Below are 6,000 nucleotides of genomic sequence, written 5' to 3'. Positions count from 1 at the left end.
TATCTAAGGCACGCATGCATCATTTCTGGCTTGTGCAATGGGTTATTGAAAGCAGTGAACATAATAGCATATATCTTTTAATAAACACCCCAGCGGGATCATTTTGACTTTTTAGCAATTGAAACATTCCTAATATTCCAGCAGAGTTCACATGTTTCAGATATTTGTATCAAATGTTCACTATTTCTTACGTGTTGCTGGGGACAGGTTTACAGTTACACTGGGAGTGTAGACATGATTCTGAGAGCTAATATGAAGTAATAATGTCTTATACTTCCTGGAGATGTGTAAACAAAACACTCCTAGGTGTGAAACCACTTGAAAAGACCTCAACAAATTATTTCCCAAGTCTCGTTTGTAATGTATAATGAATAAATAAACACAGAGCTTTACCTCCTGCCAACACCCTATCAAGAGAGCTGAAATCATTACCATCTTTTCAGCTTTTCATTTTAACTGAGTGTCTGAATTATCCAGTAATGAAGCAGTCTCATGAGGGATGTTATTTGTTCTGTTTCTTGACCTGGAACAGAAAACCGAGGGCATCTTAAAATGAATGACAAGTAGCACCAAAATAAATAATTTTTCTTATCAACTCACTTCCAGTTTTTTTTTTTTTTTTTTTTTAAGTATGATATTTTTATTCATTAATCGAATCCTCCACTGCAAAACCACTGTTTTCAGGGAGAAGAATGAGTATAATTAAAGCATGGCCAATAAGCAGATCAGAGCTAAGTTGAAAATGTAACTATTTTAGGGCTTTATCACCTCTTCTAGTAGCTGTTTTGAGAAATCACCTCCCTTACTCTATTAGACCATGAACCAAGGCCTGAGAAATTTCATACTTCCAAACATTAACCCACAGGGACCAGTAAACAGCGTCGGAAGCTCTTAAACACATTCCTCAGTCAGGTGTCAAACAGAGCTATGGCACTAACACAGCAGTAAGTTTTGTTTAGAGTAGCTCAGAAAACCAGCCAAGTGGCAAATTTAGACATCTGCGCGAGACTACAGTCCTCTTGTTTTTTTGGGGGGGTTAATCTGTCAAGATAACCATTTCCCCTTTCTCTTATGCAAACACAGACTTCCTTGTTTAAACACTATAACAGAACACACAGCTTTTAATCAGTCAGTGCTAAGTACACTGGCAGGAGACTGAGCAAGGTATAAAACAGCTTGAAAGTAAACGTTGAGCATTTCTGATAGTTTTCAAACTCATTCTAGGACAGTGAGTAGCTTGGGGTAAAAAAAAAAGTGGCACATTTTAAAGTGTATGCTGAGGGTTTATTTTTTGTACAAATGTACAATGTTATTTAGCCTTCGCTGTAACAATAAAAAGTAAAAATATGTCATTAAAACAAAAACAAAAATGAAATCATACAGTAATTTTGTATTGTATTTTTTGTTTAAATATTTTTTTTTTTATTTTAATCCTTAATGGTAGTAATGTGAACACCAGTTATGGTATTCAAACAATTATATCTATTCTGTAAACATCATGTTTTTAAAAAGTGCAGTTATAAATACTAACTTCTACAGAAAGGAATATATATTATATATATATATATATATTATATAATATATATCTTATATATATTATATATATATATTATATATACAAAAAAATATATATTAAAAAAAAATTAACCAATGAGCAATGTTTTCTTGTAACAGGAAAGAATGATATTGTTTCTAATGGTTACATATCATTTAAAAGATTCCTTCTAAGAAGGGTCTGGAAACTACACTTATGTTTTAGTAGTCAATCTATTGTAAGTAAATCAACCTTTATGTGGTTTAGTTATCAAGGGATGGTAGCAAGAAAGTAAAATTCATAATTTTGCTATTCTTGAACATACAGGAACCGTACTCAGGAGGTCTATAAGGACAGTTCTGCTCCGTTCCGTTCCCTACTTCTCTTAATAGACTTTGACACGTGCGGGATTTCTCTGTTCGACAAGACCTTACGGATTTGGGAACTCTAGTACCTTCTTTCAGAGACTAATGCTAAACCCGTTGACATCAATGGAAGAAAGTCTCTGAATGAGATCATCTTGACTTCCCCACTCACATGCTCAATGCCATTCTTTCCACTTAAAAACAGGTCAGCCATGCACAAGAGTTCAGCGCTGAACTGTGACATTTCTGAACGCCCAGCGACAAAGGATGTGATTCAGGCTTCGTTTTACAAGGCACACAAAAATGCAATTAGAACTGGTGTCATACAATAATCCTGAGTCTTCACATGCCCACACAGTGTTTTCAAAAGCCAAGCTTTGAAGCTTCAATAACATTTTCTCTTCATTACTTTGGATGCTGCTGAGTAAACAATATACTCCTACAAGTTCTAAAATAGGCAAGTGGTTACAATTTTCAGTCAAAAGGTCACAATAGTAAGATTTTTTTTTTTGTAAAAAGGTTTTTACAGTTCCACAAACTGTCACATTAGTTGTAATAACCACTTTTACATTACTAAACCAGAAGCATCCGTTTTATTTTGTTTAAAGCTGTAAATATTGTATATGCTTACCATATTTTTGTTTTTACAGATGATTTTAAAACTCAGATACCTGAATTAATATATGTTACAGTATAGTACTGTACCACAGTAGCCATAAAGGCACGCATCTGGTTTGTTAAGTGTTTTTTTTTTTTTTTTTTTTTAGTGTTTCACTGTGCCCTCATGCACAAACCACATCCCAGAGGCATTAAGTTGGTAGAACAGCTGTCTTATTTAAGTGGACAAAAACAGCACTTGATAGCTTGTTTTAATTTTGCTGATATACTTTTCAACTTAAAAGACAACAAATACAACCAAAACATCTCTGTCAAGCGTTCTATTCTGCTTTTAAATAAACTGTAAAGACATGTTGTATTATGTTATGGAATGTTCTTGGAGATTACATGGGGAAACGTGGAAGGCATTCATCCAAATGAAACTGAATAAATGTAGTGAAGTGAGCTATAAAAAGCCATAATACTTTATTGGCCATAGCCTCTCTGAGGTAATGAACCAGTCAGTTTTAAAGAAAAATCAAAGACGTCATCATGGGAAATAAGACAGTGTATTATGGAACTGGAATATAAAACCAAAATGTAGCCTTAAGGCATTGTGCCCCGCCCATGTGTGTGTTGTGTCATTAAATGTTGCATGTTTTGTGTTAATGTTGGTGTATAGGTATTAGTGCACAACATATAAATGGATTTGTGTAACACAAGTAATTTAAAATATATAGTTGTATTTAGGCACAGGGATTGCACAATCACTTCATGTGCAGATAAAGTAGGTTTTCCAGAATATACTTTACAGGGAGCTGTTTTTTTGGGATGGCACCTATTTTAATTATCCAAACAGTGGTGAATCTAATCATTGCCACTGTTTAACATTAAGATCATTTAGTTCTACATCAATGGTCTTTGCTAATAAGATATTGATTATTTTTAACAGGACATGTGACTGACTGGTGAATTTGTATAGAATAGCAGGATGGACACTCTTTAAACATTGGCTTAAATTCAAACAGTTTAAAATGATCTCCACACATTAATAAAGACTTCCTAGGGATTATTTATTAATCCAGTGTTGGTAATTGCAGTGGAATCCATAACAAGTGGGCAATCCGGGGAACAGTGTAGCGTGCTGGGGCTGATGCGACAGCATGAAGGCCCCGACAATATGTACAGTAAACAGTTGCCGCAAAGGAGTATGGGATCGTTGAGTAATTATTGTTACTGTTGTTTACTGTATATAGTTGAATAAGCTCTCCCTTGTTTCTAAATGTGTTCCCAGTGTCTTCCTGTGTGAGTATTTGCTAGTTGTTTGTGTTGCTTCTATGTAGTCATCATTGTGGGGTTCTCTGGTCTGTATAGTGGCCCCCTGTGCTCAAGCCTTCTATCCCTTTTTTGTGCTATTTCCTGTTAGCAACATAGCATTAAAGGGGCAGAATCCTACCCCAGAGGCTGTAAGGCTGGGGATGTTGCCTAATAAAAGACCATGTTTTTCATAAGAGCAATTCTATTGTTCCTTGGTTTCATTATTGACTCGACAGGAGGCAACTTTTTATACAATATGTATTCTTTACTTACTTAGAGTGTTGTAGCCTGCAATGTTAACAACAAACTCATTGCTTTACCTTGGTTGTATCCTGTGTTGTCTGTAACCCAGCAATATATTTTTCAAAATAACCTGATTGAGAATTCATCAAAACAAAGCACATCACTATTACGTATGAATGGTTGCTACAGTAGTTCTTGCTGCCTTCTGCAACCATGCTGGTGCTCTGACTAGAATGAATAGCATATAGTGAGAACAGAAAACAAAGAACAGCAATGGTAGAGGGACAAGATCTGCATACACTACGATGCTTATAATTGAAATTCTCTTTCTCCTTGAGAATGCTCTAGACATGGGACACAGCGAAGTACAGTCATGTGCTACTGCGGAGTGTTCTGTAACACTTAAAGGCATCAGGGTTGAAATCTTCAAATTCATTCAACGTTTTTCTTTCGTACGTTCTAATTAATTCACTGTATATTATTGTGCTTCTCCTTTATAAAGCTGTAGTCTGCAGCCAAACGTAAGAGACCATGCAATTTGTTTTCCAAGTGCTAGTGTAAAATGGGAGCCATGACCATTGTGCCTTATAACCTGTTCTGTGGTATTAAGGGTCTGTGAGAGGGAGACCCTTTGGTGCTTAGGTGCATGTGTGCCTTTATGGAAGCAGATGGGAAGTAAATGAGCAGGTCGGCTTGCCCGTGCTGAGCTGAACAGGAGGTTTGGATTGGCTAGAGGGCGTGCCCGGGGATGCTGCGTGGAGCTCAAAAAGCATCAGCACTATAGCTCGAGGCTACTGCACAGCCATTGCTACACAGATGGGCCCTGAGCGAGAGCTGGCGCTGTGTTTACATCAAGGAGGTGGTCCGCTCCGAGGGATTAACTACAACAAAACCCTTCTACTGCAAGACAGTGCTCGTGAAGACATTGCCCAGCCGAGGTTGTTTGGAAAGGTTCTTTGAAGAGACAAGAGTTGCCATGAGAAGGCCGGGACTCTGGGAACCCAGAACTAGGTCAGTTTAGGGGATGCTGATCCCAAACAGTATAGAGAGGGTTTGTGCAGAATAGTACGTTCTTGGAGTGGAACGTTCGTTTTAGTGGGACTAGCACTCGCCATTTGTGTGGCAACATTTGTGTTAGCTTTGTTTTGTTTTATTTTCTTTAATAAGTGGGACACTAGGGTTACCATCTCCGAGCCTGTGTCTGTCTGCCTTATTATTATCTAATGACGACCCACACGTGGCAAACCCACCTGACACAGGGGAGCTGTATGTTTATTATATGGTAAAAAAAAAAAAAGAATCCTTATATTCAATTCTTAGTAGTTATTATTTTAACAGAGTATTGTACGCATACATGGTTATTTAAAAAAAAATTATATATATATATATATATATATATATATATATATATATATATATATATATATATATATATATACGCAATGAACAACAGTCTGCTTTCATTCCAAGACCACATGGAGTGTGTAATGTATGCTTTATTAATTCCTACATACATGCAGCTGCCTGATAATGGGGACATATTGGAAGTATCTACATGTAAGTTAAACATAGAATGGTTATAAAGCCAAATTTAGTTATTTTTTTCTTTAAAAAATGAAATACAAAGAGATATCCATATATATACAACATCCATATATTGATGCTCTTAATTGTTTTAAAGGCTGCCCTTAGCAATTGAATTGGCAGTTCTCTAGATAAGTGATACAAATGGACAACAGGTGCCACAACTAGCAAGGGGTCATGTTTATTGGAATCATATTATCTCCTCAATCACAAACACCAAAAAAATAAAAAAAGTTACCTCCACCCTTTAAATGTACTTGTAATATCAAATGAATTAATGGTGTAATTATCATTTTCATGACTTGTTTGTATTTACCTGATCACTGATATAAGCAAGACTTACAGTATCTATATATGAGA

Source organism: Polyodon spathula, chromosome 2 (assembly GCF_017654505.1).
Source record: "Polyodon spathula isolate WHYD16114869_AA chromosome 2, ASM1765450v1, whole genome shotgun sequence".
NCBI classification, from domain to species: domain Eukaryota; kingdom Metazoa; phylum Chordata; class Actinopteri; order Acipenseriformes; family Polyodontidae; genus Polyodon; species Polyodon spathula.
The sequence above is the reverse complement of the archived record's forward strand: the minus strand, read 5'-3'. Positions refer to the sequence as shown.